This window comes from Pan paniscus, chromosome 5, assembly GCF_029289425.2.
Source record: "Pan paniscus chromosome 5, NHGRI_mPanPan1-v2.0_pri, whole genome shotgun sequence".
NCBI lineage: Eukaryota > Metazoa > Chordata > Mammalia > Primates > Hominidae > Pan > Pan paniscus.
This window is the reverse complement of record NC_073254.2, coordinates 150,279,504-150,304,620: the sequence shown is the minus strand read 5'-3', so window position 1 is coordinate 150,304,620 and position 25,117 is coordinate 150,279,504. Positions and strand designations below refer to the sequence as shown.

Below are 25,117 nucleotides of genomic sequence, written 5' to 3'. Positions count from 1 at the left end.
TTTTTGATGCGCTGCTGGATTTGGTTTGCTAGTAGTTTGCTGAGGATTTTTGTGTTTGTGTTTATCAAGGATATTGGCTTGTAGTTTCCTTTTTGTTTTGTCCTTGCCAGATTTTGGTATCAGGATGATACTGGCTTTACAGAATGAGTTAGAGAAGAATACGTCTGACTTGATTTTTTGCAATACTTTCAGTAAGATTAGTACCAGTTCTTCTTTGAACATCTGGTAGAATTTGGCTCTGAATGCATCTGGTCCAGGGCTTTTATTGTTTGGTAGATTTTTTATTACTGATTCAATTTCACAATTAATTATTGGTCTGTTCAGCATTTCAATTTCTTCCTGGTTCACTCTTGGGAGGTTTCATGTTTCCAGAAAATTATTCGTTTTCTATAGATATTCTAGGGTGTGCACAGAGATGTTCCTAGTAGTCTCTGAGGATCTTTTGTATTTTTGTGGTATCAGTTGTAATGCTAGTGCTACCTCTGTCACTTCTGAATGTGGTTATTTGCACAATCTTGTTTTCTTGGTTAATCTAGGACAATCTATCAATTTTGTTTATCCTTTCAAAAAACCACCTTCTTGTTTTGTTGATCCTTTGTCTGGTTTTTTGGCCTCAATTTCATCTAGTTTTGCTATAATCTTTGTTATTGCTTTTCTTCTGTTAGCTTTGTGTTTGCTTTGTTTTTGTTTATCTAGTTCCTTTAGGTGCAACGTTAGGTTGTTAATTTGAGATCTCTCTTTGTGATGTCGGCATTTAGTGCTATAAACTTTTCTCTTAATACTGCTTTCATTATGTCCCAGAGATTTTGGTGTGTTGTGTCTCCATTCTCATTTGTTTCAAAATATTTTTATATTTCTGCGTTAATTTTGTTCTTTACCCAAAAGTCATTCAGAAGCAAATTGTTTAGTTTCCACGTACATCTGTTGTTTTGAGTGTTCTTCTTGGTATTGATTTCTAATTTTACTTCACTGTGGTCTGAGAAGATGCTTGATATGACATGATTTCAGTTTTTAAAAATGTACTGAGATTCTCTGTAATACCAAGTGTATGGTCAATTTTAGAGAATTTTTCATAGCACAGATTAGAAAAATTATATTATGTGATTGTGGGGTGGAATATTCTGTAGATGTCTATTAGGTCCATTTGGTCAAGAGTCCAATTTAAGTCCAGAGTTTCTTTGTTAGTTTTCTGCCTCAGTGATCTGTCTAGTGTTGTCAGTGGAGTGTTGAAGTCACCCACTGTTATTGGATCACTGTCTATCTTTCTCTTTAGGTCTAGTAGAATTTATTTTATAAATGTGGGTACTCTGATGTTCAGTGCATACGTAGTGTTGAATTGAACCCTTTATCATTAAATAATGCCCTTCTGTCTCTTTTCTTACTGTTGTTGCTTTAAAGTCTGTTTTATCTGATATAAAAATAGTAACCTCTGCTGTTTTTTGTTTTCCATTTGTGTGATTGATCTTTCTCCATCCCTTTATTTTGAGCCTATGAATGTTTTTACACATAAGATAGGTCTCTTGAAGGCGGTGGAAGCTTGGGTCTTATTTCTGCCCAATGTGCCACTCTATGTCTTTTAAGTGAAGCATTTAAGCTTTTTGTTTATCTAGTTCCTTTAGGTGCAATGTTAGGTTGTTAATTTGAGATCTCTCTTTGTGATGTCGGCATTTAGTGCTATAAACTTTTCTCTTAATACTGCTTTCGTTATGTCCCAGAGGTTAATATCTATATGTGAGGTTTGTTCCTGTCATACTGTTGCTAAGTGATAAATAGTGTAGTCTCAATTATATAATTGCCTTATATGATCTGTGTACTTATGTGTGCTTTTATGGTAGCAAGCGTCATTTTTTTGTGTCCATGTGCAGATCTCTTCTGAGTATTTTTTTAAGACTGATCTGGTAATGACAAATTCCCGTAGCATTTGCTTCTCTGGGAATGACTTTACTTCTCCTTTGTTTATGAAGCTTGTTTGGCAGGATATGAAATTCTTGGCAGCATTTTCTTTTCTTTAAGAAGGCTAAAACTAGGCCCCCAATCTCTTTTGGTTTGTAATGTTTCTGCTGAGAAGTCTACTGTTAGTCTGATGGGATTTCCTTTATAGGTAATTTTGACCCTTTTCTCTAGTTGCCTTTAAGATTTTTCCCCTTCAAATTGACCTTGGATAGTCTGATGACTGTACCTCAGGAATGGTCATATGGTGAAGTGTCTTGCAGGTGTTCTCTGAATTTCTTATATCTGGATGTTGACTTCTCTAGCAAGATTAGGGAAATTTTCCTGAATTTTTTTCCTCAAGTATGTTTTCCAAGTTGCTTGCTTTTTCTTTTTTCTCAGGAATGCCGATGTCAGTAAATTTGGTCACTTTACATAATCCTATATTTCTCTAAGGCTTTGATCATTTTTTAAAATTCTGTTTTCTTGATTTTTGTCTGACTGGGTGAATTCAAAAGACCAGCGTTCAAGCTCTGAAATTCTTTCTTCTGCTTTGCCTAGCCTATTGTTAAAGATTCCAACTGTATTTTTAAATCCTTTAGTGAATGTTTCTATTCCAGAAGTTCTATTTGGTTTTTTCTTAATATAGCTGTCTTGTCTTTTATATCTTGAATCATTTTTCTGGCTTCTCCTTATTGGATTTCAACTTTCTCTTGGATCTCATTGAGTTTCCTTGCAATTTATATTTTCAATTCTTTTTCTGTCATTTCAAACTTTTCAATTTGATTAGGATCCATTGCTAGAAAGAGAATGCAATCCTTCGGAGGGGTCAAGAACTCTGGCTTTTAGTACTTCCAGAGTTCTTGTGCTGATTCCTTCTCATCTGAGGGAACTGGTGCTTCTTATTTTTGAATTTTCTATTGTTTGGATGGGACATTTTTATTTTTAAATTCTTTTTTCTCTTGAGGGCCTGACTAAGGTGTACACTGCATATGGTCATTTGGCTTCATTCCTGGGTGTTTTCAGTGGGCCAAGACTCTATATGGGTTCATTGGTTGTGGATAGCTTCTGTGCAGTGGCTTTCTTAGATGTTGCTTGTTGTAGTGATGCATTGGATGTATGAGCCAACAAACTATCTCCTGCAGGACTGACTGAGAGTTCTGATATCTCAGAAAGCTTGTCCCATGTACCAGCACTTAGCCTGTCTGGCAGCAGGCTTGCTTTTTATTTGGTGATGCAGTTCAGGCTGCAATCCAATAGATGGTGCTTAAGTGTAAAAGCTGGCTTGTCCTCAGGTGGACTGATGATGAGTGGAAGCACCTGCCCTGAAGGATGGGTGGTAGGAAGAGATTGTGTTGGGGTGCACTGAAGTGTCAGGGGAAGGGGCTGAGGTGTGTACCAACTCCTCATCCTGAGTTGGCAGGAATGTGATCCACTTCCCTATCACACCCTTGTCAAAGGGCTCATGACCCTTATTTCATAAAGACTGACCTTTGGTTCCCCACCACAGTGTGGCTGCAGGCCCTGGACACACCCCTCTGAGAGCTACCCCAATATGGTCTCAGGGCAGACCCTCTTCCCTTGGTCCAGAGCAGGCAACTCTATGGCCAATCTCTCCTCCATTGCTAGATGCTACTGCTCTGTATAGGGACTAGGGATGGGGAGTTGGGCTTTGTACAAGCTCAAACGGCATGGACTCACTTTCAGCGAGGGTGAAGCCACCACAAAAACTATGAAAAACACTTTCTCCAAGTGCATGTGCTCTGGCCCCCGGTGGGAAGTTGCATCCCCAACAAGTTATCGGGGAAGGCAGGAGATGATATTCCTTCACATCTGTTCCTGGGAGCCAGTGCCGCCCACTTCAGTAACTGGTGCTGTGCCCTTATTTCCTTTGTCATGAGGGGGCTTTTGTAGGGCTCCTCCCACCAAGGGCACTCCCACCTACCCTTTCTATGGACTCTGAGTTTCCTGGGTTGACCTTTACCAGACTCTTGCTGCTTTCCTTTTTTGTACCCCAGCTCCTTCCCATAGGCACTCCAACAGATCCTGGTTCTCTTCTCTCAGCTTTCCATTCAGAACTTGTCCATTCACCAGTAACTTTGATCTTTCTGAGGAGAACTGACATCCAGTGTCTCTAGTCAGCCATCTGCTCTTATCACCAAATTCTCCCATTTACCTTCTTGGCATTCTCTTTTCATCCACCAACATGGTCCCCCATGGGACCCCGTGGGCCACCTGGATACTGATTTGCATCAAGAATTGAGGAGGCCTCAGGAAATGAAGAGGAAGGGAAGAAGCGGGTGACAGGAAGCAGGAGAAGGCAAGGCAGGAGAAAGAGACAAGGCAAGACCTCAGTACTCAGTATTACGTTTTTGTTTCCCATATTGCAGTCTCCAAGTGTCTTTACTGATGTGTCTATGTTTGGGAAAACTAAACTTGCCATTTTTACTATTATGTCTATGCCTAGGGTCAAGAAGGGCAGGGAAGTGACAGCAGCCTAGAAAGCAGGTATAATGCAGTAAGGGGCAACAAATAGAAAAGCCCAGAACATCAGTCCATAGCAGCATGATATGGAGTGACTGACTACCCAATATCCATTTTCTATCCCACCTGGGTCTGGGAGAGGGGGGACAAGGATCACTGATTAATATGGGCCAATTATGATAATCCCATTCCCCTTGCTGGAAGTTGTCAGTGGAAAGGCCTAAGCTCATTTTAACCAATGAGAGATGAGGAGAGTTTTGCTGTGGTCTTCTGGGAAAGAAATATCTTAACTCTTAAGAGTAAGTTACAAAAAGTCAAGTTCTTTCTTCTTAGACTTGAAAATGGAAGCCTGTATTCCCAAATGCTACTGACTACAATCCTATGACAGCAAGAGAAATTTAGGATGCAATTTATCTAGTGGATGTAGTTGCAGATAGACAAAAAGAACCCAAGTCCATCTCATCAAACCACCACCTCTGAGGCATGCCCTACCTCTGCAGTGCCTTGATGTGAGTCAATACCTTCAATAGCGAAGCCCAACTTGAGTCAGGTTTATGCCAGTTGAAGCTGAAAACATTGTAACTGATACAGACTGATAAAAAAATAATCAGAGAGGCTGGACGTGGTGGCTCACGCCTATAATCCCAGCACTTTGAGAGGCCGAGGTGGACGGATCACCTGAGGTCGGGAGTTCGAGACCAGACTGACCAACACGGAGAAACCTCATCTCTACTAAAAATACAAAATTAGCTGGATGTGGTGGTGCATGCCTGTAATCCCAGCTACTCGGGAGGCTGAGGCGGGAGAATTGCTTGAACTCTGAAGGCAGAGGTTGCGGAGAGGTGAGATCGTGCCGTTGCACTCCAGCCTGGGCAACAAGAGCAAAACTCCGTAAAAAAAAAAAAAAAAAAAAAAAAAATCAGAGAAATGTATGGAAAAATTAGACATTCCTGGAATTCAAAAATATTATAGGAAAGAAATACGATAACAATAAATGAATTGCCTGCAAATAATCAAGGTATGCAAGATTGGACTATAATTGTTGGATACTGAAGGGCAAACTGACCCTGGAGATGAAGGACTTGGAGGCATTCGAGACATTCAGAATACTCAATCATGTACAAATTTTTACACAACCAAAAAGCAGTGAGTTATATAATTTTGAGGTCATTCTAACAGCCATATTGCAAAAAAAAAAATTAATCCTTGCAAAAATAAAAATTAATCCTTGAAATTAGAAACATTAATAAATATGTCATGCTAATGATTAAAATCTTTTTCAGTTGAATGAAATATAAGAATAAAAAAGAAACAATGTTTTACCTTGGTTCTTAATCATTAACCCTCCTTCTGAAGAGTCTAAAGAACTTCACAAATAAACATTAATAACGAGGGGCTGAACAGAATTCCTTTTAAAAAATACACACAGTGTTCAAGCAAATATTTTCTTAGATTAGTCTGAAATACCCTGAAGAAAAGTTTATTCAAGATTCTCTGAAGTGATTTTCAGAGTTGTGTAGATTTTAGGCTTGCTTTGCTTTAAACAAAGCCTTTTGAAGTCTAGTATAATAAGTATGGCATAGCATCCTTGAGCTCATCCAAATTGAAATTAAAGAAGAAAAATAGTTATCCTGTTAAGTAAGCAGTCTCCTTTTAAAAATATGAAACTATGATTTAAAAAATCATAATGTATTCTTGCTTACTAGCTCTTCAAATCCGTATCTCTCAGTCCCTACTGTCACACCAAAGGAATGTCTTGGGGGTGAAATCTCTGTCCTTTACAGAGGAGAGGCAATCACTTAAATCAAGGTAATCCAAGAGGTTGTCTGCCCTCTTCTGGTCAGTCTTGAAGCCTGAGCAGGCTCTGCTCCCACTGCTAAGATGCTGTGTGCATAAGGCCCATGTTGTGAGTGTCTTTCCTTACCCATATAGCATAAGACTTCCGCAACATCAAAAGCCAATCCCTATCAAGAAAAGTTTAGAGACTCACGAGACAAACTTGAAGTCTTTGGTAGTATGGAGCACTAAAAACAAGTTTTCAGCATAAAGTGGTGTGGAGTGCCCCTAAATCTGGTGACACAATCCACTCACTTCTGGCAATTATAAAATAGAGTCAGTCCTCATTGAATTAATCATATGTCAACATCAAATATTATCCTACATCTTTCAGGACTGGTTTTTAAAAATGTTTATGGAAACTGTGGAAGCATCACTGGGGCTATTCTTAGGACTATAATATAACTAAAGAAAGCAACTTCCTACTTAAGGATATTGTCACCTATCACAAAAAAACGTGGTCACAAAAAGGTGGTAATCTGTGTAAGAGAGTAATATTTTAGATAATAATATTATTTCGATCTTTGTCTAAAGGAAAGAGGCAATGCAGCCAGAAAACACCTGTTTTTTAATTACTAGAGTGAGGGGACCAGAATGTTGTGATACATTGTGGGTCAAGGATACTTGTGAGCTTTTCATCAATAGCCTCAGTCAAAGATGTCAAATACACAGCAAGCTCAGCTCACACTAGCAGTCTTGGACAGGTGTAAGACACTGTCATTCAATCATAGCATTCCTTTTCACTGGCCTCAAATGTCATTTTGAACTACTTTCCAACCCAGCACCCCAAGCAAATGGAGTTGGTCCATAATATAAAACCAAAACGCTTCTCTAGTATAGATGCAACTGTCAAGTTCCCGTTAACCAAACTGTGAACTCTTGAAACATAATTTTAAATACTAATTGAGGATTAGGGACTTTGATGCAAGGAGAAAGCAGTAACTTGGATTAATCTTCCATTAATTAGAAACAGATAGAAACAGCTTTCATTGTAACTGAATAAATTGACATTGTGAATCACATACACAACAATCATTTCTGAGTTTGACACTTAACAGTTGTTCCTGGCCGGGCATGGTGGTTCACGCATGTAATCCCAGCACTTTGGGAGGCCGAGGCGGGCAGATCACGAGATCAGGAGATCGAGACCATCCTGGCTAACACAGTGAAACCCCGTCTCTACCAAAAATACAAAAAATTAGCCGGGCGTGGTGACGGGCGCCTGTAGTCCCAGCTACTTGGGAGGCTGAGGCAGGAGAATGGTGTGAACCTGGGAGGTGGAGCTTGCAGTGAGCCAAGATCAAGCTACTGCACTCCAGCCTGGGCGACAGAGCGAGACTCTCTCTCAAAAACAAAACAAAACAAACAAACAAACAAACAAACAAGAGTTGTTCCGGGCCGGGCATGGTGACACACGCCTGGAATCCCAGCACTTTGAGAGGCCAAGGCAGGTGGATCACCTGAGATCAGGAGTTCGAGACCAGCCCGGCCAACAGGGTGAAACCCTGTGTCTACTAAAAATGCAAAAATTAGCCGGGCATGGTGGCGCATGTCTGGAATCCCAGCTACTTGGGAGGCTGACGCAGGAGAACCGCTTGAGCCCGGGAGGTGGAGGTTGCAGTGAGCTGAGATTGCGCCATTGAACTCCAGCACTCCAGCACTCCAGCCTGGGTGACAAGAGCAAGACTCCGTCTCAAAAAAAAAAAAAAGAAAGAAAAAAAAGTTATTCCTGAGAACTGAATCACCTAAGTTCTAAGTTCCTGATGAAACTGAAGTTCAAAATGTGAAAATCTAGGATCCGCATTCTGGGTCAGTGGCTCTGCCTACTTACTGCCAACCTGTGAGAGCCTTCCTTGGTGGCCAGCTCTTCATCTCATCTCTGTAAGTGCAGCAAAAATGGACTTCTTATTCATAATTTAGTAAATTCACAGTTTCGAAAACAGATTAAGTATTAGATTAGCTTAATAATAAAGGTCACATAACTGACCTGTTAAATTTTTAATTCCTTTTTAATTTTTATTTTCTTTTTCTAAGCTAAATTATTTTTATCTGAACACTTAGACATAATATATAAAGACACATTAAGAACCCACAGATTTGCCCACATACTGTGACTCTAATGAAATTGGGAAATTACTAAATGTACACTTATGTCGCTGAAGGAGAACCCATAATTAATCAAGTAATTCTGAAATTGGGAAATTATTAAATATACACTTATGTCACTAAAGGAAAACCCACAGTTAATCAGGTAATTCTGAGAAATTAGTTTGAAATGATAAAAATCACATGATTATTAGCAAATAACATTACATATCAACAAATTGCTTTAGATCATGCTGGTATGTTCAGATGCAGAGAAATAAATATGCTATGACCCTCTGAGATGATGGCAAAGAATTAATGAATAACTTCACATGATATTAATAATCCAGCACCAAGATACCACCCACAAAGCAGCAAAGCTTTTTAGCTGACAGATAGCTAACTTGTTTTTCTCTATCAAACTACAGAGTCAACCATGAGCCTGAGTTGTAAGGCTCAGCTACCATCTTCAAAAGGTCAATTATCGGCTGGGCATGGTGGACCTGTGATCCCAGCACTTTGGGAGGCTAAGACGAGTGGATCACCTGAGGTCAGGAGTTTGAGACCAGCCTGGCCAACATGGCTAAACTCCATCTCTACTAAAAATACAAAAACAAAATATAAATAAAAAGCCAGGTTTGGTGGCAGGTGCCTGTAATCCCTGCTACTTGGGAGGCTGAGGCAGGAGAATCACTTGAACTCAGGAGGCAGAGGTTCCAGTGAGCCAAGATTGCACCACTGCACTCCAGCCTGGGTGACAGAGTGAGACTCCTTCTCAAAAATAAATAAATAAATAAAGTCAGTTGTCATCACCATGTATGGCATGCATATTTTGTGAACCAAACATCAGAATGAAAGGTCTGACAGAGTATGTGAATGGGAATAATAAGGCAGAATATTGAAAGTGTGACTGTTCCGGTAAATCCAGGATGACTGACTGCTGTCCTTATACTCAGACCCAGAGGAAAGGGAAAACAGCAGGACTAGCAAACAGAAAAATTTCTTTTTTATTTAAAATTTGTATATTGTTATATTTTCAGATTTAATAACAGTAATAATAATGGCTTTTGTTTAATAGTAGCCAAATTTACTGCACATTTACTCCATACTATCTTATTCTGAACACACTACATGTGTGTTCTATATTGAATCTCACAACAGCTCTGTAAGGTGGTTTAACAGGTGAGAACACTGAATCACAGAAAGAATGCAATATTTGCTGAAGGACTCTTAGCTCCCAAAGGTAGAGTTAGAATTAAATTCAGGCAACCTAAATCAAGAGCCCAGGTATTCATCTTAATGCTGTATTGTGCTGCTTAATTTTATGTGTCAACTAGGCTAGGCAATTGTACTCCAGTTGTTTAGTATATACTAGACTGCATGTTTCCGTGAAGGTGTTTTTATATACGATTAACATTTAAAAGGTAAACCTCGAGTAAAGCAGATTACTCTCATATTATGGGTGAGCCTCATCTAATTAATCAAACCCATTAAGAGCAAAGACTGAGGTTTCCTGAAGAAGAAGCAATTCTAACTCAAGAGTGTAACATAGAAATCCTGCCTAAATTTCCAGCCGGCAAGTGTGGGACTCTATACTACAACACCAGCTCTTCCTGGAATTTTCAACCTGCTCTCCTGTTTATGGATTTCAGACTTGCCAGTCCGCATAATCACACGAACCAATTCCTTAAAATAAATTCTCTCTTGAATACACACACACACACACCCCATATTGGTTTTGCTTCTATGGAGAACCCTGACTAATACATGTATATTTGTATATCTGAAGTTTCTATTATATAACATTATATTATATAACCTTTATCATAATCCTATGCCCCAGGTAAAACAAGCATTATTAACATTTTACAGATAAATGAAATGAAGCCAACAGAAGGCAGATTATCCAAATCAAAGTTCTAGTACGTGATAAAGTCTGAACTAAAACATAGATCCAAGATTACGAGATCTGCCAGTACATGTATTAGTTTGGCTACAGCAAATATGTTATATATTTCTGGAAGGATATGAGTTTGCCGTCACCTACCTAGGTCTTCTGACTACATGGTTTAAAAATCTTTTCTTGGGCTGGGCACGGTGGTTCACACCTATAATCCCAGCACTTTGGGGGGCCAAGGGAGGTGGATGGCTTGAGGTCAGGAGTTCGAGACCAGCCTGGCCAACATGGTGAAACCCCATCTCTGCTGAAAATACAAAAATTAGCCAGACATGGTGGCGGGTGCCTCTAATCCCAGCTACTCAGGAGGCTGAGGCAGGGGAATCACTTGAACCTGGGAGGTGGAGGTTGCAGTGAGCCGAGATCGTGCCACTGCACTCTAACCTGGGTGACAGAGTGAGACTCTGTCTCTCTCTATATATATATATATTTTTTTCTTTACCTTTTACTACCTCTCAAATAAATAAGTGCCACTTATCAGATAATTCAAACAAACAAGAAGAGGAGAACACTGGATTGACAGTTGTGGAAAAAGTCTGCCTCCTAGCCATTTTCTGGAGCTAACATAATATGCAAATAGGCAAAAATGTAGAAAATAGAATCAAGAAAAGCCACATCTTCATTTGTATTTTCAAATACGTATGGAGTCCCTATTGCACAGTGTGTACACTTGTCCTTTGAATGATGGCTAAAGAAGTGTGTTATTATTGAGTCACAGAGCAGTGAGTCTATGCTAAAAGCCTATAAAGTACTTCTAGCATTTAAAGTAGCCTCAACAACAACATCCTTCTCCTTAAGCTCATTCACCATGTCTCCTGTGCACCACCCTTAATTGTGTTATTTATTAGATGTGTAGTCTTACAAGACAAACAACAATAAGGTCCCCAGACAAGTGTTACCACAGTTAACATTCAGTAGGTCTAATCCATGAAATAAGAGATTATAGAAGGGCGCATAGAAGTTAACCGAAGAGTGATGTTTGCTAGCAGAAAGTAAAGACCAATACCGTGTCAATACTTGAAAAGATACCATCTTAAATAGAGTGAAATAGCTGTGTTGTGAGCATTTATTAGCGATTACACCCCTCATAAGACTGTAATCACCAACCTTTAGCTCTTCTCAGCAGTCTCAGTCTATTTCACTTGGCAACTACTCTCCCACTCACCTAAGTAAATTTTGCAAACCTATCACTATCTTTAAACCATTGATTTCCTCCTCTCATCCCAGCTTCACAGAGGAAATAGAAGCCATAGATTTGGAGTTACCTAAACATCCACATTAGTTTCCATCCACATTTCTCCTTTTACATTGGTGGAGGTGACCCTCCTCCTACCCAAAGCAGAACTTTCACCTGTCTCTTTGGCTTCCATCTTGTGATGATTAATTTGATGTGTTACCTTGGCTAGGCTATGGTACACAGTTGTTTGGTCAAACACCAGTCTAGCTGTTGCTATGAAGCTATTTTTTTTTCAGATGTGATTAACATTTATTAGACTTTGAGTAAACAAATTACTCTCCGTAATGTAGGTGGACCTCATTCAGTAAGTTGAAGGCCTTAAGGGAAAAGACTGAGGTACCCAGAAGAAGAAGGAATTCTGCCTTCAAACTTGAGACTGCAACATTGACTCCTGCCAAAATTTCCAGCCTGCTGGCATCCTGCCCTATGAATTTCAGACTTGCCAGCCCCCACAATATGGTGAGCCAACTCCTTAAAATCAATCTCATTTTTTCTCTATCTTTCTCTATATAGATGTATAGATATATTTGGTTCTATTTATCTAGAGTACTCTGACTCACACACATCCTCATCTACTTTCTTGGGAACCTCACAAAAGGGCTTCCTAATATTTTTCACAAAATGGTCTACTTAAAAACAAATTTGCATAACACACTGGCTGCTCATAGCTGGAAGCTCGTGCCACCTGGAGCGGAGGACATCAAGACTTCAGCACACCTGTAACTGTTTTTTTTTTTTTTTTTTTGAGACGGAGTCATGCTCTGTCACCAGGCTGGAGTGCAGTGGCGTGATCTCAGCTCACTGCAACCTCCGCCTCCCGGGTTCAAGCGATTCTCCTGCCTCAACCTCCCGAGGAGCTGGGACTACAGGTGCGTGACACCATGCCCGTGCTAATTTTTGTATTTTTAGTAGAGACAAGGTTTCACTATGTTGGCCAGGATGGTCTCGATTGCTTAACCTCGTGATCCGCCTGCCTCGGCCTCCCAAAGTGCTGGGATTATAGGTGTGAGCCACTGCACCTGGCCACGCCTGTAACTCTTAGCTGTAGCATCCTTCTAGAGGATCTCTTCATAACCCTGTGCTTACTTCTCTCCCTTGTGTGTTCTACCTCTCATTGGATTTTAAACAAGTCCAAGGCTATCAGGTTAAAAAAGATAAAATAAAATAGAATATAGGTTTTCAAATCTTCCTCAAATTAACACCTTATTTCTTTTTCCTGTTTCACACTTTTTATAGTTATTTACTCTGCTTTTCCCCTTTTTGTTCCTCCCATTCAAGTATTTGTTGAAGGAATAAAGAAATGAATGAATAATTGTCTACTAAATGCAAGAATGCTAGGCAGTATGGGGACTATCAAGATACATGAAAATTACCCCTTAAACAAGGCATATATTGGTACAAATAAGCATATGTATAAAATGTTATGTGATTGTTATAAGCAACAAGGCAGAAAGTAGAAGTATGGCGCGTCAAAGGATGAGAACTGTTTGGAAGATTTCTAGGAGGAGACTAAACTTAGGTAAAAATCATTACAGCAAAGTACATACCATATATGCTCATTTAGAAGACAGAAGAAAAAAATTGGAGCCAAGCAAAACCATAGGTAAGAAATGTGGCATCCAAAGTAATTCTGGAGGTAGGCAAATGTTTAGGGGAAGGAGAGATTTTGAAAGATAGAACAAGGCTAGGCACAGTGGCTCATGCCTGTAATGCCAGCACTTTGAGAGGCCGAGGCAGGCAGATTCTTTGAGGTCAGGAGTTTGAGACCAGTCTGGGCAGCATGGTGAAACCTCATCTGTACTAAAAATACAAAAATTAGCCAGGCGTGGTTGTGTGCATCTCTAGTCAGCTACTCAGGAGGCTGAGGCAGGAGAATCACTTGAGCCTGAGAGGTGAAGGTTGCAATGAGCAGAGATCTTACCACTGCACTCCAGCCTGGGTGACAGAGCAAGATTCTATCTCAAAACAAATAAATAAAGAATGAGCTTCTCTAGGGATAAATCTAATTTTGGAGAAGCCAATGAAGGAGAAAATTTAAAGAAAATGCAGAAGCATCAGGGAGAATAGAAAAAATATATGGATATCTATATCTATGTAATTTTCAATGAGTAGGCCAAGGGTACATACCTAGAGAACAGTTTCCACAAAAAAAGAGAGAAAATTTGAAGCAAAAACTAGATGATCATATGTTAAAAGCACATGAAGGAACGGAGGCAATAAATACCAAGTGTTCTTTCAAAAGAAAGGAACTGTGCCGTAACCTTGACATCCCTTTGAAGCTTCAGCATTTTTCATCCCATGTCTCCAGTCTGTCATTAAGGCTCACTCTTCCTCTCAGAAATGCCTACCATCTTGATCTTTCCTTTTCCCTTGCTACACTGCCTCTCTCCTACCTTAATTGGCTTCCTTGATGCTCACTTTTCCTCCCTTCTGGCCATCCTGTGTTGGGTCAATGAAGTGTGTGAGATAAAGGCAGATGGTGCCACAGGAGGCACAGCATAGCATGGAAGAAAGCAGGTAAGAGCCTGGCTTCTGGTGCTAAATAAACTTAGTTTCAATCTTATCACTATCTGATCCTAAGCAAATTATTTCAGTTCATAAACCTATTTCTTCATTTATAAAACATGGGCAATACCTTCCTGATTGATTTGTTATAAGGTTCAAATAAAATAAAATATGCTAAATAGACAGATATATGTACCCAAGGTGCATAATCATTTTTATTATGACAACAAACTAGTGTTTCTAAAGCACTGCCTTTATTATCTCATATCCGTGATCAAAAGTCTTCAAGGCCCTACCATCTCTTATGGCTTTAAATGTAAATTTCTCTCTCCTAAACTATGAAATCTTGGGCTGGGACTTGTCTTAGTTATCTTTGCAACCCCAGTGAAACACTAGTGCCATTTATTCAACACACATTTCCTTTAACTGGGAATAAGATGGACTTTTAAAATTGTCACTGGGCATAATAAGATGCTATTGGCTTCAAGTAACAGAAAATACAACTAGCAATGACATTACAAAATAAATGCTTATCGCATATAACAGAATTATAGATATAGTGAGTTTCTGGATTAGTTGGCTCTATAATGTCATGTTTTTTCTCTCCTCATCCTCCACCCTTAGCATATTGGCTTTTTATCCTCAACCGTGCACCCTCATGCTTCCAACTGGCTGACATAGCTTTGGGCATCATGACCTCTCATGAACACATTTAAAGTAGGAATCAGTGAAGACAAGCAGCATGAGAGCTCTCCTTACTTCCCTCTCTCTCTCTTTACTAGTGAGGCTGCTTTTCTGGATTTTATTTGCTTGATTCTCTTTCTCTCAATTTGATCTGTAATTGTTGGAAATTCCAGGGTTCTAAATTGGGTTTTCTTCACTACTAACTCTCCTTGATGACTGTGAATACTCATGCTTTCAAAAAATGTATTCAGATAACTGCCAAATGTATCATTCAGCCCACATCTCTTCAAGCTCCATGTTTATATATCCAATTCATATCTCCACTTGGTGTCTACTATATATAACGTTTTGCAACTCTTTTGTCATTCAGTATTATGGAATGATCAGATGGAATTATCCATCTTATCCATGAGATCTAGTCCATTTTTAACCATTGAATACTAACTGAATGTATAAATCAGTCTCAGTTTAGCTATCTACTTCCTTGACTTGGGACAGTTGTTTCTACTCTTTGCTATTACAAGCAGAGATGCAAATAAAGAATTTTACATGTCTGCTTACTCTACTATTATGGAACAAGCATTTATCTCCCCCATAGAACTGTGGGTTTACCTATTTCTCCTTCTTATTGTATAAAATGTTCTCTATATATGTTGTTGGAGGCATATATACTTTGAAATGTTATTACTTCCTTGTGACTTGAATCTTTTATCAACGCGTAGTAACCATCTTCATCCCTAATAATGCTATCCCTCTCCGAGTGCATTCTTTATGTTAATATAGATACACTAGCCTAATTTTGATTATTTACCTGGTCAACTTTTTCTCATCCTTTTACTTTAAGTCATTTTATGCCATGATATTTATGTTTATGTTCCCTTATAAAGACAATTTTATTGAATACTTACCACCCAATTTATGGCCTTGCTCCTTTAACTGGAGAATTTTGCTCATATGACATTCTTTTGATTGCTGAAATATTTGGATTTATATCTATCTTCTCTTTCTCTCTCCCTCTCTCTCTCTTTTTCAGATTTCTCTTTAAAATGATTTTTTATCTTTTCCTGCCTTCTATAAGATTAACTAAGTTATCTTTAATCCTTGTTATTCTCTAGTTATTTAGATATTATATGATCAGTTTCTGTTTTTAAGTGATTATGTTGAAATTGCTAACATATATACTTGATTAAACAGGAACTAAAATTGAAATCAATAATTCTAACCTTCTTCTAATAAAAATTACTCATCTTCTTATTAAGTGTTAGAGTTGTTTGGAATTTTATTATATCTTGATATTATTACCAAAATTAATAACCATTATCATTACTGTTCTGTGTAAGAAATGCTTCTTAGGCCGGGCATGGTGGCTCACGCCTATAATCCCAACACTTTGGGAGGCTGAAGTGGGCAAATCACTTGAAGTCAGGAGTTCAAGACCAGCCTGGCCAACATGGTAAAACCGGGTCTCTACTAAAAAGACAAGAATTAGCCTGGCGTGATGGCACACGCCTCTTATCACATGGAAATCACAGCTACTTGGGAGGCTGAGGAAGGAGAATCACTTGAACCTGGGAGGCAGAGGTTGTGGTGAGCCAGGATAGCGCCACTGCACTCCAGGCTGGGTGACAGAGCAAGACCCTCTCTCAAAAAAATAATAATAATAACAATCCTTCTTTATATTGACCCACATGTTTACTAGTTTCTTTGCTTACCATCATTACTTGAAGCCTATTCTTTCTGGCTTTTTCCTTACTTATATCCTTTAAAAGTCGTTATTCATCATAGATCTGAAAGTGGTAAATACTCTTAATTTTGTCAAAAAATTATTTTTAACTCTCCTTCCCAAATGACAGTTTGTATAGTTTATTCTAGATTAACGATTATTTTCTCTTAGTAATTTGAAGAAAGGCAATACAATATACCATTTCTCTTTAGCCTTTTTTCTTGCTATTAAAAGCATGTGACAGCATAATTTTTGTTTCTTTTTAGGTAATCTGTCTTTTCTCGCTGATTGCCTTCTAGGTCCTCTTTTTGTCTTTGGTATTTGATGGTTTTACTATAAGGCTCTATGTATGATTTATTTTTATTTAGCCTGCTCATGACTTATAATGTTGCCTTAATCTAAGGATTCATATATTTCATACATTCTGGAAAACTCTCAGCCATTACCTCAACATATTACTTCTCCCTCTTCTCTCAAACACCACCTTCTACAACTCCTACCAGACTGTTGCTCTCATTCTAACCTTCATATCTGTTAATTTCTCCTACCTGTTTTCTAATTCTTTATCTCTCAGTGCTATATTCTGAGTAATAGTCTTCATTCCAATTCTGTTTGCAAATCCTTTAGTTGTATATTACTTTCAGTTTAGTCTATTGACTTTTTTATTTCTAGAAATTATATTTCATTCTTTTTCAAATGTGCCATTTTTTGTAGTGCCTTTTTTTCCTTAGGATTTAAATTCCACATTTTATTTTTTATTCATTTAGGACAAATCAATTTTATAATCTCGACCAGTGCCCTAGGAGCTGAAATTCTTGGGGTTCCAATTATCCCCATTGCTATGTCTGTTGACTTATAAATTGTTGCTGAATAGCATCTGTTGAGGGCATGCCTCCCTGAAAGTTTTATATTTGCTTCTTTTACATGCCCCAAGAGAATCACCCTGCTGGGTCCAATTTTTGTACCAATCTCTTTCTTTCAAGGTTTCCAGACTTTGTGAGAAGTTATTATTTTGAATCTTGAGCCTGCATGAAACACAAGTTTGGAATTTGAATTCTCAGAAAGTTCTCTTTTGTTTCAGCTGTTACTTTTAGCGTCCTTGTCTTCTCTGTACCAGTGAGTAGATTTTTTTTCTCTTAGAACACTCTTTCTCTGAGGGTTTCCCTGAAGTCCAGTACTTTTGAAAGTCCCATATTTATTCAGTGGTCTCCATTTCAATCCCCCTCTTGTTTTGAATACAAAGCTTCAGTTTCTGTTCCCATGAGGATTTTAAACTCTAAGCCTCTGTACTATTGAGACCAAGACTACTTCAGGGCAGTCACAGCAGCTCATGGTTTCACACACTTCAGTTTGCCACCAGGGGAGGCTCTATTCTTCCTTGTATGATCAACTATGCATTTATAGTTGCCTATGTATATAATATATATAACATGTATTTCATAGGTGTTGGTAGTAGAATTTTCTGCTTCTTGTTTTCCTCTGTTATCTCCTTAAGACTACCATCTCTTTAGGACTAAAACACAAGGCCATTTCCCTAGTTATGGAAGCCAATTTAATGCAAACAGCAAGGCCAAATCTTTCTCTCTCTCTTTCTCTCTCTCCCCCCCATCTCCCTGCACATGCGCTTGTGTGCTTGTGTGTGTGCATGTATGTGTGGCTTGTGCGAATATGTTAAGTAAGTAAAGCAAGGCCTCAGCCAGGGAAGACTTTCCTGAGTAGCTCTGTCATGTCTTGAAGGAAGAAGAATTTACTACAGAGGCAGAGGATGTCTGTTCTAGGCAGAGTATGACATGTGCAAATGCTGAAAGGTTTAAGAAGACATGGATTATTTGAAGATCTGTGAGTAGGTCTATTCCACTGGCACATAAGCTTAACATGGGGAAATGGCCAAAGTCAAGGAGTGCAGTGACACAATCTCGGCTTACTGCAACCTCCACCTCCTGACTTCAAGTGATTCTCTCGCCTCAGCCTCCTAAGTACCTGGAACTACAGACAAGTGGCACTGGCCAATTTTTGTATTTTTAGTAGAGACATGGTTTCTCCATGTTGCCCAGGCTGGTCTCAAACTCCTGACCTCAGGTGATCCTCCCGCCTTGGCCTCCCAAAGTGCTGGGATTACAGGTGTGAGCCACCATGCCCAGCTGAAATACATTTTAATTCCATTGTAAGAAGTTTATATTTTATCCGAAAGGCCATTGAAATCTCTTGAAGGATTTCAAGCAGAAGAGTGACATGATTAGATTTCCTCTATAGAGAGAGTGCAAAAATGAAGAACAGATGCAGGGAGATAAGAGGCCATTGCATTAATTCACAAGCTTTCAAGTTCTTTTGGAAAATGTAGGCTCTGTCTTCCCCATCTTGGCAATGGTGCACCTGTAACCCTAATTTAACATCCCCAGTGGTGCACATCTGATGGCCCTGAAATGTAAATAAAGAGGAAATAATAACTTTATACTATAAAATCAGTAAGCACGAGACTTTTCATTTCTCTATCAGTTTGAAGTGTGGTGATTCCTACTATGCTCAATCACACTAACCGGTAGTTTTCCCTTCTACACAGTATTGCTTTCCATAATTTCAGTTACCCGTCATTAGCCACAATCCAGAATAGGGGAGGACAGTACAATGGGATATTTTGAAAGAGAGAGATAGAGAGAGACACATTCACATAACTTGCATTACAGTATGTTGTTGTAATTGTTCTATTTTATTATTAGCTATTGTTGTTAATCTCTTAGTATGCCTAATTTATAAATTAGACTTTATTATAGGCACATATGTGTAGGAAAGAAACATAGTATATAGAAAGTTCAATACTATCCATGGTTTCAGGCATCCACTGGAGGTCTTGGAATGTATCCCCTGAGGATATCAGAGAACTACTGTGTCACATTTTTAATGTGAACATTTATTTTGAAGTATATATTACACATATCATAATTAGCATATTATAATTATCCTGATGGTGATATAGATGATTACTAAATTTTAATATGAAAATAAAGAGGGAAGGCAAGAAGATAAAGACTATCTTTAGATAACTCCTGTCCCAAGGAGTTTACAACTGCAATGTAATGTTCCAAATAATTATAATATGGGATGCTATGTGTACATGCTGAAATAGAACCATGAACAATGGCCAAATGGGTACAGAATCGAAGTGGGACACAGTAAATTTGAGTGCAGGAACAAAAAGTCTGAGAAATTTTGATTAGGCAATTGGGAAGCTAGAAGAGAGTTCAGAGGAGAGGCTAGACATAGAAGATGCCTGTCTAAAGGTGATATTTTCAAGCTTTGGGAGGGAATGTGAGTGCCAAGGGGAGGCATGTGAGAGAAGAGAAGAGGGCCAAAAAATGAACCTTCTGCAGATCCTCCCGGAGGGGACAGGAAAATAAATTGAACCAAGAAGAAGGTTTGGGAATGGTGAGAAGGGTAAGAGGTATGTCATTACATGCCATTATCAAGGGCAAAAAAATAATTAAATGTCAAACCACAAGAAAGACCTGCAAGGTGAAACGCTTGTGCAGTTTAATAACTTCGTGATGAGGAGGCTGGTTATAAGCTGCAAGAGAATAGCTTCAGTAAATAGGAAAACAAAGATTACGATGAGCCAAGCAGTGAATGGGAACTTTTAAAAGTAGAAGTAGCTAGTGAAAAACAACACAACAGAAAACAAACATTTGAGTTTGGTGATAAGAAAGAGGGAAATGGAAAAATAGCCTAAAGCAAAGTTTTAGTTTGTTTTGAGTGGTTCAGTTTTATTTTTAACTTAGGAAAGATAATTATTATTTGCAACTGAAGATAAGAGTCAAAGGGGAGAAAGAAATTAAAATTTGAAAGACAAAGATAATGTCCCTGGGAGGTGCAGCTCAAAGACTAGGTAATAATAAAGACTGCTTTTTATTTAGCTCCTACTGTATGTCAGGTGGTGTATTAGTCCATTTCTCACAATGCTATGAAGATATACCCAAGACTGGGTAATTTATAAAGAAAAGAGATTTAGGCCAGGCACAATGGCTCACACCTGTAATCCCATCACTTTGGGAGGCCGAGGTGGGTGGGTCACCTGAGGTCAGGAGTTTGAGACCAGCCTGGCCAACATGATGAAACCCTGTCTGTACTAAACGTACAAAAATTAGCCAGGCCTGCTGGCAGGCACCTGTAATCCCAGCTTTTTGGGAGGCTGAGGCAGGAGAATCGCTTGAACCTGGGAGGTGGAGGTTGCAGTGAGAGTGCACCATTGCACTCCAGCCTGAGCAACAAGAGTGAAACTCCATCTCAAAAAAAAAAAAAAAAAAAAAAGGTTTAATTGATTCACAGTTCCATATGGCTGGGGAGGCCTCAGGAAACTTACAATCATGGAGGAAGGCACCTCTTTACAGGGTAGCAGGAGAGAGAATGAGTGCCAGCAGGGGAAATGCCAGATGCTTATAAAACGATCAGACCTCATGAGAACTCACTCACTGTCATGAGAACTGCATGGGGAAAACCGCCCCCATGATTCACATACCTCCAACTGGGACCCTCTCATGACACATGGGGATTATAAGGATGACAATTTAAGATGATATTTAGTGGGGGACACAGCCAAACCATATCTGGTGGAGTACCAGGAACAGGAACTTTATATCCATTAAATTATATAATCTTATAATAATACTATTAGATAGATATTATTAAGCTCATTTTATGATTTAGGAAACTGAGACTCACGATGGTGAAATAACTTGCCAAGGTCATACAGTAAGTTAAGTAGTGGAGCTGAGAATTAAATTCAGATCCAACTTGATTCTAAGGTTCCTTCTCTAACCCTTGTACTAGATTGACCCTAGCATGGGAAAATATTTGATAGAATTGCAAAGAGTCTAACCACTTCTTGTTTCCCCACCGTCTATGTAACTACAGTAGGCTGCAGTAAGTGATACACTCATGCTAAGGTCAGAGCGTGCAGTAGGCATTATTGTGCTTTACTACTATCCAGTTCTCCTTCCTTTCCAGGCACATGGAAGAATGAACCTCTCAGCTCCTTATTGTACAGGAAAATATGAATAGTTAAAGCCAGTGAAATGTAAGCAAAAGTAAGATGCCACTTCTGGACTGAGGTAATGAAAAGCCTTATTTTCCAGTTTCACCCTTCCTCCACTGTGCCAGTTGTAGGGAGGCCTTGAATTAGGCCATCTCAATTCAATTTTGACAGCACTAAAAGACTGAAGCCAACTAGATGGCTGAGCCATAATTTGTAGGAAAACAACTCTGAAGAATAGAAAACAACTCTGCAATGGAAATTGTATGAATAAGGAATACTCTTTTATTGTGTTAATTTGTAACTGCCCAGTGGGTTCACCTTGCCCACTGCCTAGACAGAGGTGATTTATCAAGACAGGGGAATTGCAATAGAGAAACAGTAATTCACACAGAGCTGGCTATGTAGGAGACTGGAGTTTTATTATTACTCAAATCAGACTCCCCAAGTATTCAAGGATCAGAGTTTTTAAGGATAATTTGGTAAGTGGTGGGGCCAGTGAGTTGGGAGTGCTGATTGGTCAGGTCAGAGATGAAATCATAAGGAGTCGAAGCTGTATACTTGTGCTGTATCAGTTCCTGGGTGGGGCCCACAAGATTGGATGAGCCAGTTTATCAATCTGAGTGGTGCCAAGTGATCCATAAAGTGCAGGGTCTGCAAAATATCTCAAGCACTGCTCTTAGGTTATACAATAGTGATGTTATCCCCAGCAGCAATTTGGGGAGTTTCGGAATCTTGTAGCTTCCAGCTGCATGGCCCCTAAACCATAATTTCTAATCTTGTGGCTACTTTGTTAGTCCTACAAAGGCAATCTAGTCCCCAAGCAAGAAGGAGGTTTGTTTTGGGAAAGGGCTGTTACCATCTTTGTTTCAAACTATAAACTATAAGCTAAGTTCCTCCCAAAGTTAATTCACCCTACACCCAGGAATGAACAGAGACAGCTTGGAGGTTAGAAGCAAGAAGGAGTCGGTTAGGTCAGATCTCTGTCATTGTCTCAGTTATAATTTTACAATGGTGATTTCAAAATGTCTAATATTAGAGGATTGCTTGTTACCACATTATAAACCAAGCCTGTGCCTCAGAGAACCAAGGAAGAACATCCAATCTGTACCTGGGGCATTCATAAAAAGATCCTTGAAAGAAGTGACACCTAAGTTATTCCTAAGGATGAACAGGAGTTATATAAGCAACAAGTAGGAGAAAAAATAGAAAAAGGAGAACCAGTAGACTGTACACCATTTATGAATGTTTAATAGAACAAGATGGTATGTTCAAAGAAGAGCATGGCTGGTCAATTAGTGTCAATAAGCACTGCCTTTGAAATTGCCTTTGCAAAGATTATAACAGCAAAAGAAGTCTAGCATGGCTGACTCCATCTTGCTTCTAGCCTTACAGGCTGGCTGTCCTTGTTCATTCCTGAGTGTAAGCCAAGCTAACCATGGGAGGAATGTAGTTTATAGTTTAACTTTGAAACAAGAATGATAATAGTCCCACCCTAAAACTGACCCACTCTTTGTTTGAGGACTGAAACTGTCTGTGTAAAACTAATGAAAGGCCACAAGATAAGGATTATGGTAGAGGCCTAAATTATGCCTAAGATGTAGGCAGAGTTAAATGATAACAAGCCATTGTTTCATAACTTGCTTCTCTATAATCCCTTACTTCTCAGGAATCATGTGGCCATAAGTCACAAGATTTTTGTCTTTCTCAATTGCTTTTATAGATAACATTACTATTTTAGAACCTACAATTGGTCTTTTGAGATGTTTTTCTGACTTTTGCATTCTGGTGACCAACTGGCTCTACTTGGACCTGTGCTTCATGAATTAACCAGTCCTGTGGCCCCCACCCTGAGGCTGACTCAGCACACGAGAACCATTTTCCACACCCCTATTTTCATTTCCAACCAATCAGCAGCACCCATTCCCTAGCCTTCTACCCATGATATTATCCATAAAAACCCAGCCTTGGAGTTCTCAGGGAAGCTGATATGAGTAATGAATTCCTGTCTTCCACTTGGCTAACCCTGCATTAATTAAACTCTTTCTCTACTGCAATCTTGCAGTCTCAGTGAATTGGTTTTATTTGGGCAGTGGGCAAGAAGAACCCATTAGGGAATTATACCTTTCTTATAATGTAAGTGTATATACATACATAGGTTCTTACTCTGTGTTACTTATTCTGCTTTCATGATACATGTGTCCATACTTGTTTAAATAACACACTTCTTTAATTATTATAGCTTTATAATATTTTTAATATGCTTAATATCTGTTATGAGAGACTCATATTATTCCACCCACTCTTTACTTACCTATACATTCTTGTTTATTCTTGCAGAAAAGTATTAGAACCTAAAATTAGTAAACTGATTAAAGCTTTATACTTGTACTAGTTTCCTATTCCTGCTATAATTCATTACCACAATGATAAGGCCTTAAAATGATTATTTAACCAATTTATTATCTTACTGTTCAGAAAGTCAGAACTCTGGAATCAGAGTTTTTCTGAGCTAAAATGAAGGCATCATTAGGCCTGAGTTCCTTCTGTAGATTCTAGGGGAGAATCTGTTTCCTTACTTTCTCTCTCTTCTAAAGGCCACATACTTTCTTTGGTTTATGGCCCCTCCTTCTATTTTCAAAGTACATAATTCCAACTCCTGTTTCTGTCTTCTCTCTGAACCTCCTGTTTCCCTGTTATAAGGACCCTGTAATTACATTAAGCCCACCTAGATCATCCAGGAAAATTTTCCCCTTCTCAAAATCCTTAATTATTTCTTCAAAGTTCCTTCCATCATGTAAGGCAACATATTCATAGATTCTAGGTATTAGAATGTGAACATCCTTGCAGGGCCATTATCCAGCCTACTACAATACTTAAAAGATGTCCGAGCAAGGTCATAATCAAAGAGTTAGAGGGGGAGAAAACGTTTTAAAATAAGAACACAACCATACTGATATGGATTGTAAATGTAAATAATAAAAAGAATATGATACACAAAGAAGAAAATAATGTAATGTTCAGGGAAGAGGAGGGCAAGACTTGAAGATCAGGAAAATAAAAATTTGAATCAAGACCAAATAGGTGATTTAATAATTATAATATATTAATAAATGATTTTTCTCCCATATCATTAGTTGAGGGAGGTATTGGTAAATTAATAAACTCAAATTTATATCATAAATAGATTGCTATATACAATTGTGCTTTAACTGTGTACTCTAGTTAAATTATATAGTGGTTATTATAAACTAAATATATACTTGTTATTCCTCCAAAGTTCAGTGTAATTCAGCCCTACTGGGAGTTGAGACAAATAGATTTCTGAACTGTTTGGGATTTATCTGAGTATTTTTGTCAAGATTTAAAACCCAGAGCTGACAAGGTAAAAAGGTAAAATCTCTTTTGACTATTTTTTAATATGGCTTATCATTATGTCAATAAAATATAAAATGCTGATAATGGGACCCAGGCTGATTCAAGAAGCAAAAGAAATCAGCAAGTAAGTCTTCACAGTCAAAGTTGAGAGCTACTGGTATCAAGATAACTTCTGTCTACAGGAAATACAGGAGAAAAAATAAATAAATAAATGACACCACAAGGAATCAAAGAGAAAAATACAGAATTAAGGCATTTATGAGCAGTGTTTCTCAC

General features: G+C 38.6%; 1 protein-coding gene across 1 annotated transcript in view; it reads left to right on the top strand.

Annotated features, from left to right (window-relative positions):
• Positions 1-25,117, top strand: part of SAMD3 (sterile alpha motif domain containing 3) — a 192,182-nt gene that overhangs the window by 34,578 nt on the left and 132,487 nt on the right. The window contains exons 4-7 of the mRNA XM_003827645.5: positions 11,819-11,987; positions 12,277-12,397; positions 21,439-21,542; positions 24,744-24,856. The gene's annotated coding sequence lies outside the window, so the exon portion shown is untranslated. The remainder of the gene's footprint in view (positions 1-11,818; positions 11,988-12,276; positions 12,398-21,438; positions 21,543-24,743; positions 24,857-25,117) is intronic.